At 35.6% G+C, this 18,573-nt stretch overlaps 1 protein-coding gene across 1 annotated transcript in view; it reads right to left on the bottom strand.

Moving 5' to 3' along the window:
* LOC105218402 (ras GTPase-activating protein raskol) overlaps positions 1 to 18,573 on the bottom strand; it is a 147,013-nt gene that overhangs the window by 126,683 nt on the left and 1,757 nt on the right. The window lies entirely within an intron of this gene.

Raw genomic sequence — 18,573 nt, 5'->3', positions numbered from 1 at the left:
ATTAAACCTGACGAACCATTTGATCGTGCCAAGGTCGTAAGCCATTTTTAACCCACTATTTGCAATGGTTTTTGATATTTGACATGCGAGAGAAAACATAACTGCAGCTACACACGACTTATAAAGCCAATGATAAATGATATAACAGGAACACATGAAATTTCAAAAAAAAAAGTAAATAACAAAAAACTACAGTTACGAGTAGCGTTTAGTTTTTGTGGTGTTACTGCCATATTTGCATAAGTGTTTGTTATTTGCATTTAAACTGTATGTGCTGTCGGATACAGTAGAATCCCGATTATCCGAACATCGATTATCCGAACACATTCGACGCGCTGTTGATATATGCTGGTAGAAGCGTGGAACTTTGTGGAATAAATAATTAAAATTAACTCTATCGAATTCTTCAATTGAAGCGCACGACGATTTTAAGGAAATAACAGAAAGAAATAAGATAGCTAGGTCATATTACAAGAATGGATAATTCAAGAGCCCAAAAGAACGGGCTCGAAAGCATTCATCAGAGCAAGAGGAAGGCCAATATCAAGAGGATCTGAAGAAGCGTCGACTGGAAAACAGAGAGCTGTTGAACCAAATGATGATGAACAGAAGGAATGAAAAGTCTTAGCATTGGTGAAGGGTACGATGAAGAGAGTATTAGAGATTGGCTGAACTTCGATAATGAAGACCCTGGATTCCAAATATTAACTGATGAAGAAATCAATGACGATTTGCACAGTAAGGCAGAGAAGATGATGATGATGAGGCTGAAACTGAAACTGGAAATGTATGTCAAGGTACCATCTCACGCAGAAGCTTTTGAAAGTCTCGATGATGCTTTTAAGAGATTTGAAAGACAGGACTAAACGACGCATGTAAAACCCATTACATAATATAAATTTATTAAAATTAAAATATTGTTTGATGTGCTATAAAATCGATTATCTTGATTTTCGATTATCCGGAATACCACTGGTTTTATTTTATCCCGATAATCGGGATTCTACTGTACGTTTTGGTTTTCGTGTTAGTCAAGGCGTGGTAGCGGCATTGCGTGTTTTACTTTTCTTTTCGTCATTTTCAAGATATGCACAGATTGCGGTTGAAGTGAGGTGCGCTTTTGACAAATTGTAAGTGGTAGCGCAAAAAACTAGGTTAAGTTCACAATGAAATTCTTTTTTTACATGTAAAATTGAGTTGTAAGCGCAGAACTTAGATAAGTTGACGTGACAGTCTCGAGTCTCGCATAACATTGTCACATATCATAAAGGTATTTCAATAGCGACGCTACAAAAGTAGACCGATAGGGACAGCAAATGACGCCATATTTTTCTTGCTCTTTTAACTTTTCATCCATTTCATCATGCAACTAATATTTACAATCCAACAACAAATCGAAATTATTAAAATTTACTAACGAAATTCGGAGTTAGTGGCCTAAATTTTAAGAGCGCTACTTCCAATGTATGGTCGTCAGAATCGTTCTGTCAGATCAAGAATTGAGCGTCAATTATTGTTCTATGGGAGCTATAGGACCTAGTAGTCCGATGGGGCCAATTTTTTTACTATATATTTAAAACAATTTTCTAGATTTTTGGTGAAAATTTCATAGCGATATCTCAACGGGAAGTATTTATGACCGCACCTTCATACAAGCCGAACCACTGTGCATTGAGACAAAAAAGTGTCCGTAGTGTCAAGCTAGCTCATCAATTGAGGAAGGCTCTCACACGTCGTTATCAAGCGTTAGGCATCTCTGTGAAGTCGTTATGGCGAATTTGGCGAAAATATCTTGGCCTAAATCCTTACAAGATCAAATTGACGCAAGAGCTGAAGCCTCTTGACCACCAGATTTGTCTTAGGTTCGTGAATTGGGCTGAGCAACAATTTGAAAATGATCCAGATTTCCATCAAAAAATCATCTTCAGCGACTAGGTTCTTTTCTGGCTGAATGGCTTCGTCCATAAGCAAAATATGCGTTATTGATCAGGCAGAAATCCACACGTACTCCATGAGTCACCATTGTATTCCGAAAAAATTACGGTTTGTGTCGGTTTATGGGCCGACGGCGTCATTGGGACGGACTTCTTCCGGTCCGGACTGATCAAGTCCATCCCGTCACTGTGAATGGGTGAATGGGCATCGCTACCGCTCAATGATAACCGAATAATGTTAGTACGCATTGGATGATATGGACAAGCTACACAGTGAATATCACAATCGATTTATTGAAAACCAAGTTTGGTGAACATGTTATCTCACAAAATGGCCCAGTCAATTGGCCGCCTCGGTCGTGCGATTTGACGTCATTAAACTATTTCCTATGGGGCTACGGCAAGTCTATGGTCAAGGTCTATGCCAACAAGCCAGCGACGTTTGACGAACTTCAAACGAATATCGAACTTGCAGCAGTATCGGTCAATTTATGCATGAAACCCGTCCAAAATTGGGCTTAGCATCTGGACTTCTGTAAGCGTGCCCGTGGTGGCCATTAAATCGAGTTTATGTATGGCATCGAATGTATTTTCACAGGAATAAAGAATCCAGAACATGAAGAAAGATTCCTTCATATCCCAAACCTATTGGCTTTTTTACACACTCACACACACAAGAGTTGCTTATCAGTATTATGTATACTTCGCTTCGAATCTAAGCAAAAACTCATTTCTTTCTTTCTTTCTCTCCGGATAGCCGCTTCATTGGAATAAGAGAACGATTCCAATATTAATAATAATAATTTTCCACATAAAATTCCACAAATTATATTTCAGTAGCTGGGCGGGACCAAAGCCAACAAAATACAGAACAAAAGCGTACAGAAACCGCTAGAGACTTATCAGCCAAAGCGTCGTACACGCACTCAAGCCTACAAGTAAACCATGACGTCACTCAAGCTTGACACACTTCTCTTGTCCGTTATATTGTGACATTTTTATTTATGAAAGACACGACACATAAAAGCACAAACTGAATGGAGTTGTATAAGAGCATGTGAAATAAAAAAAAAATATATATAAAAAGACTACACCAGATTTGAAGATCAAAGCTAGAAGCGTACTTAATATGCCTACAGCGTATAGGTAAGGCTAAGATTCTCATCTTTCATAAACTTCAAAAAGCATTCATCCAACTGATTAGACTTGGTAATGTAGATAGGAGTGCGCACACAAATCAAAATAACTCAAGCATTGATTCGCGCACCCAATGTACTTTCTTCACTATAGCTCCCTTGAGAGTATTAGGAATTGTCGCTAAGGCGTCGTTTCACATTCACCACACATTTTATTGGCACTTTTGATTGCTACTCATACTTGAGCCTAACACTGTAGTAGAGTATGTATGTACATTTGGTGGGCGCTGTGCCGCGTAGCATACAGTACAGTATGAAGCTAATTATAGCGTGACATGAAGGAGCGACAATCAACCGAAGCGCGCTGCTGACTACTGACAGTCACTGCTAAGGTCATTATTTATGTATTTATTTTTTTGCCTTATTCCTTGATTTACTTTTATTTTGGTTTGTTTTGAAGATATACCATTTACTTTTATTGGTTTCCGGTTGGCGCTCATAGAGCGCGTCGCGTTCACTTGGGTTAGGTACAAATATTGTTCGATTGGTTTCGGTTTGATGTTTAATTAAGATAGAATAATGAATGAGTTTACTTTTTGTCAGAACTCTAATAGATATTTGCTTGGAAACTACTTTTTTGAAAAGTCTGTGAAAAAAGCTTATGGATATGAAGAAGAAGAAAATATGAAGTAATGAGTTATGAAATTTGTAAAATGTTTAGTGATGTTCTTGCATTGACAGAGAATCTCAACACACTTCACTATACACAGTATAGAACACATATACCCTCCTTGCCATAAGAGTAGCGTTGGAACATTTTTTTTGTTCATCTTAACCTCTTCCTAGATTTTTTTTTACCCAAGCGAGTACAATGGGATTGAATGGGTTTTCTGTACCATTTTTCTGTCCCCAAGCGAGTACAAGGGGATCGAATGGGTTAAGGAACAACGTTGTCCTATTGCGGTTTACTACAAACAGATGGATCTCGACGGAGGGATCCAGGCTTTTATAGTCTACATGTGTTTCCTTTTGGTACACTGCCTTGCAACCTAACCTAACCTCTTCCTAATAAAATATGAAAATACTGCTCAGTTTTCTTCATAAATAAAAAAAATATTATGCAGTAATAAAGGAAGCTGTTTTAGCTCGTTTGCTATACGATGACTGATTTGAAGCACTGATGGAGAGAGCACAATTCTCGCGATCACAATAATTTTAAAACCCATTTCCTACTTAATACCTCGTGGTCTCTATGTACAAGTATTCTAGATTAAAAATTCTATATAAAGTTTAAGATATTTAGACAATTTAAGGTTAATTATGCTATAATTCTGTTCGCGTATCAAATTCACGTCTCTCACATTCAAATACTAATCTTCACGTAAAACACTGGGTTCCATGCGTGCCGCTATTCTTAAAGTATCAGAGGTAAAAGCCTGCGGAGTTTGTGAGAATACTCAAGTCTTATCTTTGAGGGAGACTAAAATACTTTTGTCCTACTTCAAATTAATGTCATCACCAGTATAAAAGCAAGCTCAAGTTCTTCGTTCATATCGTACGTTATCCTAATAATTTTTAAACTGCCATCGAAGTAAGAGTACTTGACCGAAAGTATGTATGGAAATTCGGCCTTATTCGAGTTACATAGACCTTACTATCAGTTTGTAACTGTGAAAGACGTAAATTCTCGGCTTTCTTTGGTTGAACCCGCCCTCGGAATTCGTAACTTTTGCTGGTCGTTCATTACCATTGGACTAGGATCTCAAACTTTAGTCCCACCTCTATTAAGCTTATGGTGGCTCCCAGTGATAGAATGCTGCATTTGAGGTTATAGTCATGCTAATATGTAGGAATGTCTCTTCTACATTTAAATCTCAGTTTACAAAGTACAAATTGATACAAAGCAAATCTAAATAAATCGAGAGCCAGTTGCTAAAGAGGAACCCAATTCTAGGGATCTGTCTGTCTCAAAACCTGGCTTGATTCATGGTTTCTTGTTTTCACTTGCCTTATCTGCTGTGCGTTATATTCTTTCGAAAAAAAAATTATTATAAAAGCTTCATACTAACATACATCTAAAGTCAGTACATAAAGTGTTATCAAGTCTTTGATTGCCCGTTTAATGTTTTATTTATTGGAAATGAATATTTATATATTTCTCTTAAATACTTCATAAGTATGTACATATATATTTATATGTATATTCAATAGAATGCAGAGTTCAACCGTTATGAGCTAGTAACTAATTTTAGTCGAGACCATAACGTCGACAATGACAACATAACAACAATAATGAAGTGTCAAATAACAAGAACAACATGGAATGTAGTGTAGATCGAAAAGAAAGAAGACATATTACAGCTGTTTTACGACTTGTGGTAGCGAAGTAGCTTAAAAACTAAGCTGAGAACAAAAAAAATATGGAGAAAAAAACTAGACGACAACAAAGAAGTGTTAGCCCATTGGCGTAGTGTCGGCATGTTGCACTACTTTCCGGCTGCCAATGCAAGGAAATGCTAGCAGAAAGAAAACGAAGAGGAGGAAATAATATGGCATGACTAAAATCTGAAAAAAATATTTTTTTGTTTTCTTTCTCTTGTCACAGCTTTTAGTGTCATGTTGACGGCGCGACCGACATTGCAATGCATTCATACTTGGGTTTAACATTTTTCTATTTTTTTAGAAATATTTTATTGTATTTTTTTTTTGCTTGAGTTTTTATATTATTATGTACGTGTGTTAGATTTTCCATGCTCGTAAAGAGCCACGAATGACATTAATGAGCATTTGACATTAGAATATGAATGTGTAACTGTTTTGTCTAGTTTTTTCTCATGGCATTTGGCAGCATGCTCGCAGCGAAATATAACACTTTTATTTTAAAAGAATTAAGCATCACATAATCAAAGTGGAGCATTTTTAATTGGCATTCAACCGCTGAATGTTAACAATAATAATAATTAAAATTTAAAGTGCGACATAAGAATTCTTAGAATCGTATATGCTCGCTTAAAAAAAAAAAATAAAAATAAAAAAAGAAAAATTAAAAAAAAAATATAAAAAAAATAATAAAAATTAAAAAATAATAAAAATTTAACGAAGTCATAAAAAAACTAAAATATTAAAATTTTAAATTTATAAAAAAAAATAAAATTAATGCGAAAATTTTAAGTAGACTCCCACGATTTCACATTTTTTTAACCAATCCATCAGCTTTCTGCAGTTATTTCAGTGTAAAATAATAAAAATGTGAAGTAAAGTAAAATTTAAAATTGGCAAAAACTGCCGCCAAGCCCATTTGTTGGCATTTACAGTTATAGCTGACATCTTTTTCCATATTTCAAGCCAAGAATCACACACATTCAGTCAGCACGTAGTATTTGTTTACCGGTCAGTTGTCGCATACTTCAAAGGCAGCGCAACACATTTTCAAACACAAAAGTTGATAATTGTTAGTTAATGCATCGTTGCCAGATTGTTAGTTAGCATGCTCATACTAATATTAACGAATATGCATGGTGATTATTAAAAAATAAGTAAGGAAGGGCTAAGTTCGGGTGTAACCGAACATTTTATACTCTCGCAATTTATTTATATTATATAATACGCAATTTGACCCACATATTCGTCATATATATTGTATAAAGTCCATTGAAAGTAACCATAATATTAGGTTAGAAGCACCGAGGTCCTCGTGTTCGATATATGGGGCCTTAAAAACCTATGGTCCGATTTCGGCGATTTTTAGAATGGGGCTGCCACACTATAAACATATTATTTGTACTTTATATATTGTAAAGTAAACGATTCAGATCGTCTTCAAAGTTTTGGTATATAGGAAGCGATTTGGTCTATTTTCACAACATATCATTGGAATGTAAGGAAACTATTACAAACCAAGTTTCATTGAAATCGGTCGAGTGGTTCCTGAGATATGGTTTTTGACCCATAAGTGGGCGACGCCACCCCCATTTTTCATTTTGTAAAAAATCTGAGTGCAGCTTCCATCTGCTATTTTTTACGTGAAATTTAGTGTTTCTGACGTTTTTCGTTAGTGAGTAAACCCACTTTTAGTTATTTTCAACCTAACCTTTGTATGGGAGGTGGGCGTGGTTATTATCCGATTTCTTTCATTTTTAGAATGTATTAAGTGGCTAAAAAAACGACTGCAGAAAGTTTGGTTTATATAGCTCTATTGGTTTGCGAGATATGTACAAACAACTTATTTGGGGGCGGTGCCACGCCCACTTCCCATACAAAGGTTAGGTTGAAAATAACTAAAAGTGGGTTTACTCACTAACGAAAAATTAAATCCAAATATGCTCCTTCATAGTGCGATCCTTCATACCAAAATTTATTTCCATAGCTTTAAATATGACTTAGTTATGGCATTTAATGTGTTTTCGGTTTTCGCCATTTTGTGGGCGTGGCAGTGGTCCGATTTTGCTCATTTTCGAAAGCAACCTTCCTATGGTGCCAAGAAATAAGTGTGCCAAGTTTCATCAAGATATCTTAATTTTTACTCAAGTTACAGCTTGCACAGGCGGACGGACGGACAGACATTCGGATTTGAACTCCACTCTTCACCCTGATCACTTTGGTATATATATCCCTATATCTAACTCGTTTAGTTTTGGGTGTTACAAACAACCGTTATGTGAACAAAACTATAATACTCTCTTTAGCAATTTTGTTGCGAGAGCATAAAAAAAAACATTTTAAAAATGTGTTTTGTACCGCTCCCACGGTAATCGGGTCTATCTAATTGTAACTGACCCGTATTTTTATCACACCAAACCTCTTATACCCCAGAAACACTTTTCAAATCGTAGTTAACTCCAATTAAGAACACTATTTTGAGAGGACTGAGAGAGAGCTGGAGAAAGAGAGAGATAGCTCCAAAAACGATACCAAAATGCACGCTTCAATGCTACAAATAACCGAGTACAGTTGCGTTCCCTCCCTACCAAATTTTCGTTAGAGAGCCTCGGACGAGAAAACCCACCTGCAACGGTTTTAAAGATCAGCATTTGAGGGCATGCACCTGGAATGGCCGGACACTTAATTGGGAAGGTGGCTCTACCCAGCTGGTTGATGTTCTCATACAACTAAAGGCTGACATCACCGCTATCCAAGAAGTGCGATGGACGGACAAGGACGGAAGAAGGTTGGTCCTTGTGACATGCAAAGATGCTTACTATGGACGCCCAGTACGCACCTATGAGCGCTGTCCCCGCTCCCCAGGTGGGTAAAGAAAGTGTCGTTGGCACAACAGTCGGAAAATTCAGACTCCATGACGAAACATCGCCAAACGGCGTGAGGCTGAACGACTTCGCTTCGTCTTGAAATATGATTGTCTATAGTACCAGATTCCAGCTCAAGCTAATACATTAAACTACGTCAACTCTCTTGATAGAAACAAGTGCAATCTAATTGATAATGTTGTGATAGACATATATCCTGTGTCATAGACATGAGTAAGCTCCGAGGACCTAACAATGACTCGGCCCCATATCTGGTAGTAGGGAAGATGAAACAAATTGTTTAGTTGTAGAAATCCCAGAAAATCTCAGGACTACCACCAAATGATATTCCGAGTCTGCATTCGTGTTTAATATAGACATATCTAACATCAAAAGTAGCAATTATCTGAAAATAAAAGCTTTGTCTTCAATTAGGTACACTGTCTCACAACAAAATGTTGTCACAAACTTCTGTTAATTGTTGTCTAAACAATTGCACTCCATATTTGTATAGTTGCGACACTTTGAAGATGCAAACAATAACTGTAATATTACATAGCCTTAGAGCAGGTGACAACTTTTACGGCCGAGGTCATACTGTGTATTGTCACAGCATTTGTGTTGAACATTTTACTTTCACTATTTGTTTCACTTAAAAAACTTGAAAAGTGTTGCTTTTCTCAATTTTCCGTCGTCATTGCAAATATTTACCAAGCAATTGACGCTTCGTACATACTATTTTGCACTGACGTAACGCTGTGAAGTGCGTGTAGTAGTGAAAGTTTTGCATAGACACCAGTTTATAGCTGAGTTGTAACGTCACAACTATCGTCATTGATATTATAGTAAAATTGTTTGCGCGGTAATTATTAATTTGATTATCTCGCTATTTTTTCGGGTAATTAAATACTTATCAATTCAGAAGTTTGAAGTACTTGCATGATTGTCTATTGTGGAAAATTATTATTTTAAGCTATCTTACAAATTGTATGATAAGTTGTTAATTACTATTCAACCGTCGTGATATCACCAGGAAGTTAGGCAACTGGCTGAGAGAGTAAAGCATGTATGATCGTTTCCTACAATTTGTAGTATTAGTCTTATGCACGTTCTACATACAAGGGTCGAACGATTCTGAAAGGGTCCTACAAGATTTCCGGCGCATCCGATCTACTAATGAATTCTAAAGATATTTTCAGACTATAGACAATGTCTTCAGAAAGACGAACTATATTTCTTTCTGCCGCGATCACAGAACGTGCTAAATCAAACATCACAGTCATATCATTGGGATGTAAGGAAACTATTACAAACCAAGTTTCCCATAAGTGGGCGACGCCACCCCCATTTTTCATTTTGTAAAAAAATCTGAGTGCAGCTTCCATCTGATATTTTTTACGTGAAATTTAGTGTTTCTGAAGTTTTTCACTTTTAGTTATTTTCAACCTAACCTTTGTCTATGTCTTTGTCTACTGGCTGAGAGAGTAAAGCATGTATGATCGTTTCCTAGAATTTGTAGTATTAGTCTTATGCACGTTCTACATACAAGGGTCGAACGATCCTGAAAGGGTCCTACAAGATCAAAACATCACAGTCAAGGATTCTCATAATCCTCACTCAACTCCTTGTCTAAGGTTCTAGTCTGATCGAGGCGGCCAATTAACTGGGCCATTTCGTGAGAAAATAAGTTCACCAAACTTGGTTTTCAATAAATCTATTGTGGCATCCGCTGTGTGGCTTGTGGCGCCGCCCTGTTTGAACCACATATTGTCCAAGTCCATATCATCCAATTCGGGTCAAAAATATTCGGTTTCATTGAGCGGTAACGATTCCCATTCACAGTAACATACCGGTCTGGATCATTACTGAAGAAGTACGGCCCAATGACGCCGCAGGAACATAAACCGCACAAAACCAAAATTTTCCCAGGTTGCAATGGTGACTCATGAAGTACGTATACTTATTGACGGAACCATTTAGCCAGAAATAAGCCTCATCGCTACGTAGGACGTAACACTCTTAAAGTTGAGGCCACTGCCTCCGAATTTCGGTAATAAATTTTAATAACTTCGACTCGTTTTTGGATCGTATACTAACTCTTTTTAATGCCAATAAAATATCAGCTACATCTTCAATCCTCAAATTTCAAAGTTATGACATCCAACCTACCCATCCAACATCTTCAAAAAAGGTTCCATTTAAACTCACTTCCAGACATTGCAATCTGTTATATACCCACTTGAATGACTTCGATTTATCTGCTCTAGATCGATCTGGTGAAACTCGTCAGACCTTCAACTTGAGTTGCCATAACTTCTCGGAACTTAGATATGTATATGCAATTATCATTAGTATTTTCCATCACATAAGACAATTTCCATTTGTCAAAGCCATTTGGTGGGCTAGTCAGCGACAATAACAGAGTTGTATTCAGTATGGGAACGAAAAATGAGCGCAATGTCCGCTTGTTGGCATGACAAAGAAAGACACAAAGCGCACTACTGCTAACTTGTTAATGCTGTGAATAATGCATAAAGTGCAATTAAATGCAATTTTTACAACTTCAATATGTTTACAAAGCATTCTTTATTTTTGTTTTTGTTCATTTCAAATTATTATTTACTATTTGTTATTGTTTCTTATCTATTCTTCTACTATTATTGTAGTGCATTGTAACGGGCGCATTGCGAGCTGTTCCCACAATGTCTACGAGAGTTTGCACAATATCAAGTCGTGCAATAAGAACAAGAAGCGGCAAAAATACGCGAGTCAGCGCTTTTATCATGAAACAAGGCGTGGAACGCTGAGTCGTACACACTTACTATATATGTACAATAGTACACAAGGCAATGTTTCAATGATGCGCTGCAGTGAAAATATGAACTTGTGGAACAGATTTTGTCGTCAAACTCTACGTGCAATTATTATTAGTTGGGGAATAAGATGTTAGACTACTTTTCGAGGGATGAAGGAATTATTAAATGCAATTAATGATGCCCTGCAGTGAAAATATGAACTTGTGGAACAGATTTTTGTAGTAGTACTCTACGGTTAATATATGAACTTGTGAAAGAGATATTTATATTAGAGATACAAGCGACTAATGCAAGTTGTAACTTCATGTGCTCTAACTTTCAATGTGCAGGTGATTTCTTAAGTGTCTTTAGGCCCCTTGTAGTGAGTTTTTTACAAATTGTATGTCGCTATGCTTTATGCATCAAAGTTTTATGCATTTCTAAATTAAATTCTTTTGTCGTTGCTACGAAAATTGTTTGTTACTTTCTTGGAATAAACACAATCAAACTAAATGTAACTAAACTAACTAACTAAATAATATATTTTAAGTAAAAAATCGAACCCAATCCAAATGTATTATTAAGAAAAGCACAACAAATACAAACGGAATGAGGCAGAAAATTCAAAGAAATGCTAAATGTTGCTATGTAGGGTATTGTGTATATTATTTCTTTTATAAAAAAAATAAAAGAACTGACTTGAAATATACATATATTTATATGTACGTATTAATAACTAAAAATATACATATACATATACTCATATTTGCAACAGATTTTTTATGACTTTCAAACAATTATTTATTTATTAATGTTACAACAACAACAACTGTCAACTACATGTCAGATAGTGAGGTGATAATTATTTACAGATATTTCTGTGCATACAACATATACGTACATACTTACGAGTATATATATAGTACCTGCATAATAATCGTTTACTTACAAAAGTAGTAAGTTCTTATGAACCCCATGTAAGAGCGTGTAAATAAATATTTGGTTATCAGCTTTTATGGCCATTGCGACAACCTTCGTAATTCTTGCATACATACAGACAAACAAACAACGGACGCTATTTTTTTCTTTTAGTAGAGACCACTTCTTTATTTTTCTATCTCTATCTATGTCGCTCGACTATTTATCTGTAGATTTCAAGTTTCTTACTGATAACAGGCACTAACTAAAAGATTTATGACTAATCAACACTTTAGCACTTCATTCTTTGTTAAATTTTATTATTGTTTTTATTAAGTTGCTTGAAATCATTGAACTTGTACACACTTTTATTGAAAACGTTCATATTTTATGTAGTTTTGACAATTAGAAGAATATCACGGTATAACAAAAGCAAAGTTTTGACATTACTATCGGATTTCAACAAAGTTTTTAAAGTTTTAAATTCGAAAATTCTAATCAAAATTATCAAGATTTCTACTCAGAATATGTTACCGTCATCTATGACAAGTCTTTCTCCCCAGAAGTTGAGGTTAATAAAATCTGATTCCAGCTTTAAGCGCGTTAAATGTCAAACGATAAACAAAGTTGAACACAATTGAACTTTCAAAACTCGAAGTTCTCCATAAAACGAACTCTTGAATAGATAATCTCAGTCAAATTTCACACAAATTATCTTCCATAACTCGAAGTCTCTCTAATTGGGAGCTTTTTTATACTCTCGCATCAAATGCTGCTAAAGAGAGTATTATAGTTTTGTTCACATAACGGTTATTTGTAACACCCAAAACTAAACGAGTTAGATATAGGGTTATATATACCAAAGTGATCCGGGTGATGAGTGGAGTTCAAATCCGAATGTCTGTCTGTCCGTCCGTCCGTCCGTCTGTGCAAGCTGTAACTTGAGTAAAAATTAAGATATCTTGATGAAACTTGGCACCATAGGAAGGTTGCTTTCGAAAATGAGCAAAATCGGACCACTGCCACGCCCACAAAATGACGAAAACCGAAAACACATAAAGTGCCATAACTAAGCCATAAATAAAGCTATGGAAATAAAATTGGGTATGAAGGATCGCACTATGAAGGGGCATATTTGGATGTAATTTTTTTGGGGAAGTGGGCGTGGCCCCGCCCCGAAATAAGTTGTTTGTACATATCCCGCAAACCAATAGAGCTATATAAACTAAACTTTCTGCAGACGTTTTTTTTTAGCCACTTCCTAATACAGTCCAAAAATGAAAGAAATCGGATCATAACCACGCCCACCTCCCATTCAAAAGTTAGGTTAAAAATTACTAAAAGTGGGTTAACTCACTAACGAAAAACGTCAGAAACACTATATTTCACATAAGAAATGGCAGATGGAAGCTGCACTCAGATTTTATCACGTCGCCCACTTATGGGTCAAAAACCATATCTCAGGAACTACTGGACCGATTTCAATGAAACTTGGTTTGTAATAGTTTCCTTACACCCCAATGATATGTTGTGAAAATAGGCCAAATCGCTTCACAACCACGCCTACTTCCTATATACCAGAACTTTGAAGACGATCTGAATAGTTTACATTACAATATATAAAGTAAGCACTAGTGAAGATATCGGCGCAGAACTTTGCACAAATACTATGCTAATAGTGTGGCAGCCCCATTCTAAAAATCGCCGAAGTCGGACCATAGGTTTTTAAGGCCCCATATATCGAACACGAGGACCTCGGTGCTTATAACCTAATATTATGATTTCCAACTTTCAATGGACTTTATACAATAGTCAATAATATTGTGTATTGAATATGTGGGTCAAATTGTGTATTATATAATATAAATAAATAAATATAAGTTAAATAAATAAATTGCGAGAGTATAAAATGTTCGGTTACATCCGAACTTAGCCCTTCCTTACTTGTTATTGTTGTATTGATTATGGTGATTCGAGTTAGGGAAGTTCAACTGTATACGAAAAAATTTATTCAATTACTCAATTAAGGCAAAATATGCTACATAACCTCAAATTTGAAACAGTATGTTCTAATCTAAAGGTTTACCCACATTGCGCTTAAACTGAATACTCGTAAAATTAACAAATAAGGTATATCCTCAATCTTTCACTAGTCTATAGAACAACATAAGCAAACAAAGTAAGCACGTACTATAAATTTTCCTGCTGGAAATGTGTACCTTCGACAGACTAAAGAACTATGAAGAAGCCAAAAGGCATTTTTTGCAATTTCTCATGTTTTTCTAAACAAGGAATCATTTCCTATTAGGTTTCTAAAGAAACAAATTTCAATTGGCGTCTTCAGAAGGTTATGACACTTTGACAAATAATATAACGGCAGAATTTGTGGACTTGGTGTGCAAGTTATTCCAGTAATTTGATATGGCACAAAAAATCGTACAAAACTCAAAAGAAATATGACTAGGTAAGTTTATTAGCTGACTTATTCACTTGCTTCTCTTTTCTCCTTTTGTAACTACAGTTTGACGTTCCAACATTAATTACACATACTTTAACCATCACTTCCGCTTTTTTCCCTGCCTGTGTACGCAACTAATCTACGCTTTGTCTCTCAACTTGTCGCTACGGTCAGGTGTGGAACACCTTTATTCTAGGTCATTAATTGTTTAGGCTTTGTAACCGTCTATACACAAACACACTCAAAATCGTCATGTCATGCTGACACTAATAACAAACAGTAGAAATGTCATGACTGGCGGTCCTTTTGACTTCCTACTTGTATATGCAAGAAGGGAAATCCAAACAAGTTGCCTACCTGGTAGATATTATGAGGTGATAATACAGCTGATTACACATGGACTTTCAAACAACTACTTTAAAAGGTATTTGAAGTTGGTTTAGGGTTTCTTCAGTAGATACGCCGATATTTTTAAGTGAATGGGAAAGTAGAAACTATTAAATTGCTGCTCTAAAAAGGTTCTTAGTTGGTAGTCACATAGAAAACAGAGTATGGAGTACTTAAGTTTAATCGGTTTCTTTGGCATACATTAACTCTTTTTTGTCTCCTTTAATGATTAAATTTAGAGGGTTTTAAGTGGCAGCACATATGATTTAAGTGACCTGATAAGTTTAAAAGTCAGAGAGGTTACGCCAAGAATATGCGAGCGCGGATGCTATAATCTCACTCATCCTAAGCGGCTCTCCTAAACATTGAAAAAAAACGGTACTCTAGGGAACTTATTACAATATCAAATAAAGTTTCAAACACCCATAGTATTACCGGAAAGAGTTGGCTATAAGCTCGGTAGTATTGCTAAGAGCATTCGATCTAAAACTAAGGAACTCTAAGGAACTTATTACAATATCAAGATAGTTTCTTCAAAGCCTAAATGACTCGATAGCTATTATATATTTAGAGAATTAAACATCAAGTTAATTTCCAGATAGTGTCAAATTGAAATCAACAGTGCCATCGTCAGTGTATCTAAGCTTATAGCAATGTCATCAAATTATAAACACCAAAGTCCACTCCAAGAAACACTTTCAGAATCACAAAAATCAGCGAAGTTAAAAACGCTAAAGATTATTGCTGCTAAATATCTACCATTAATGAAGTTTCTTTAAATAAACATAAAAGTTTTGTAGAACATACTAAATACACCACATTACATAAATTAGAATCTATAAAAAATATAATAAAAAAATATGAAGCACTGCTGCGATTTTTTTCTTCAAATAACAAACGAAACAAAATTCCCATGCTAACGACAACTTTGAATCCAGTTTAAGCGACAGGTTTTTAATTGTTTAAATTATCGAACTTTTTAATTGACTCTGCCTCGCGCGCCCGTGTCTACCTGCAGGCAATTTATTTCGTACTCTTTGCTTTCGTTTACTTTATTATTATTTCTTCCACTTAAATATTTTATTTTTTATTATTTTAAATAAATTCCCATACACTCTTCCTCGCTGTTGCTTGTAGAGTTTTGCAAACACAAACTTCTGCGCTTCCAGATTTATCACAGTGGAGACAGTAGAGGTTTGTGGTAAAAGTCGTTTGCGCTGTTTGCCAAAAAAGCAGAAATCAGCAGAGATTTAGGTGGAATGCTCTAAAGAGTACAGCTAAGTATGAATTAATAATTAAGGCAAATTAAACGTAATAGATGACGCGGAGAACAGAAAACGGAATCAGTAAATGAATGGGTTTTTTGTGTTGTGACATGTCTTTTGTTGCTTTCTTTATATTTAAATTTCTATTCATTACTTTACTTTTTTGCGGCATACGTACATATGTATATTTTATAGCAATTCATTCAGCTGAGCTTAAAAACAAACCAAAAACTTAAGTAGAAAAAAATTGAAGATTATCCAAACCTCCCTTGAAACGCTAAATAGAAGGAGCTTTAATAGAAGAAACTTCAATAGCCTCTTTGGCTATGAATCCTGAAATATCTCGAGATAAGCAAACAGAACATCGGCCTTAAATACTGTCAACTGTGGAAGAACCTTATACCGTTTATTCTGTACATATTTAGGATTTATAGCATTTATGTAGCAACAACAGTATAACGTTGCTCTGGGTATCTAAAGACAAATAGTGGCGGTATATGCTGGTCACTACATACTAAGAAGCCATCTACACAAACTAGGAATCTAGTTTCGGATCAATGTCGATTCTGTGACCTAGAAGCGGAAGGCGGCATCTAATCCTTGATTGTTCTGCGATTGCGAGGAAAAGGAGTTAAGTAATGGGGGCTCTGAATCCCCGAAGTGTTGATATCATGTACATCAGCGCAGGAATACTGTAAAGATTTCTTAACGCTACGGGGTTAAGTGGTATACTGTGATAATAGGCGAGGGCACAATTGACCATAGATGACAGTGCGATCCTCAATATCTTAATATATTCTAATTTATAATCGTCGGCAACAATAGATGGAGCTAACCCCCATTCGTTAGAAATTTGTAGACAATTTTATAAGAAGAAATAAGGTATTTTCTTATAATTTTTTAGATAGAAAACCTCTTTCTAAGGGTTTTTGGATATTAACCGAAACGCTGCATCTTAAATTGAACAAAAAAATATTATGGTTTGACCGACTTAATTATTTATTTTTTAAAGCTGGCTACATTTTCAATTTTTATCACAAAACCGCAAGTATTTAGCATGTGAACCGTTCTCTCAATAATTTTCTAAATTAAATTACCAACGAATGTTGAGCGTGATAACAGTTTATTAAATGATTCATTTAAATTCCATGCAGCAAACAAATATTTCATATTTATGACGCAAGTTTCATTTAATCCCCGCATACTTTTGCGGTTATTTCCTTGTCGTTATTGCCGTGTTCAGGCAGTCTGGTGGGACAAATGGAGTGTAGTGAGGATTAAATTAGCTAAACACTTTGTATGAAACCACTTATATATGTTTTATATATGGGTGGTAACTTTTTGATAGTTTTTAAACGTACTAAACTCGAAGTAAGGACCTTTGCAGCCAACAAAAATGTAGGAAATTGTAGGCTTTATAACAAAAATGGCCTCCAAAAAGCAGGCTTATAGTGGGGCTGTTTACAAATTTGTGTTATTTTTTTCCATTTTAATTCTACTAAATCCTTTTAAGGACATCTTGTCCTGCATATGTATGTATGCAGCGACATTGTTTTCAGCCGTCTGCCAGTTCTTAAGTATAATCCTTTTCTTTGTTGTTTTTGTATCTCGTTCACTTAATTTGCACATTTTAATGCAACATCACGAGCCGTAAAAACGGTTTGCTGACGCCTGTTTCGCTTTATCTTGACTTTTAATTTATTGCAGTGACGCCATAACATGCAGCCTCCCACCACACTTGAGCGCATTATGTCCTTACATGGTTTCTGGCAGAAGGTCTTCTCCTTTTTGTGCGCGGTAAACTACCGAATTACTCATATGTATATGCTCGCTCATACCTATGTTAATACCGAGTATATTGTGGAAATCATCCCTTTTCGGATTGAGATTAAATTGGAAATATTTTCCAAATATTTTATGTAAGCAAACGTTCTGTTGAATCAGGGTTGCACTTCAAGTGCAGTTTATTTGTGTTACAGATCAATCTTGATATTGCTCACCAATTGCGAAGGGATGTGGAAATAACGCGCATTTCATTAATTATTTCCAATAATCTGGCTAGCTTCACTTTAATTTAGTGAAAATATACAATCGAGATAGCAAGAACCATTCACTTGATACAGCAGAGTTCTGCTCTAAAGCGAAGACGCATTGCGAAGACAAAAAGATGACAGTGAGGCCTGAAATAACCCTGAGCCAGGCAACTCAAAGCTTGCATAGAACGAAAGTTCCACTAAAAGACTGCTCCAACCATCCAATTCAAATTCAAACAATCTATCTAAAGATGTAATTGTTAAAAAAATGTTTGATAAATTGCTTTAAGGAAATAAGTAAGATGCTTCGAATGAGTTGTTCTCGTTAATTTTACGGCAGGTTAAATAAAACCCACTCGATAACTGACTACATAAAAAATATAGGGTGTAGTATATAAAATATA

The sequence above is a fragment of the Zeugodacus cucurbitae genome, chromosome 5, assembly GCF_028554725.1.
Source record: "Zeugodacus cucurbitae isolate PBARC_wt_2022May chromosome 5, idZeuCucr1.2, whole genome shotgun sequence".
NCBI classification, from domain to species: Eukaryota; Metazoa; Arthropoda; class Insecta; order Diptera; family Tephritidae; genus Zeugodacus; species Zeugodacus cucurbitae.
This window is presented reverse-complemented; position numbering and strand designations above follow the sequence as displayed.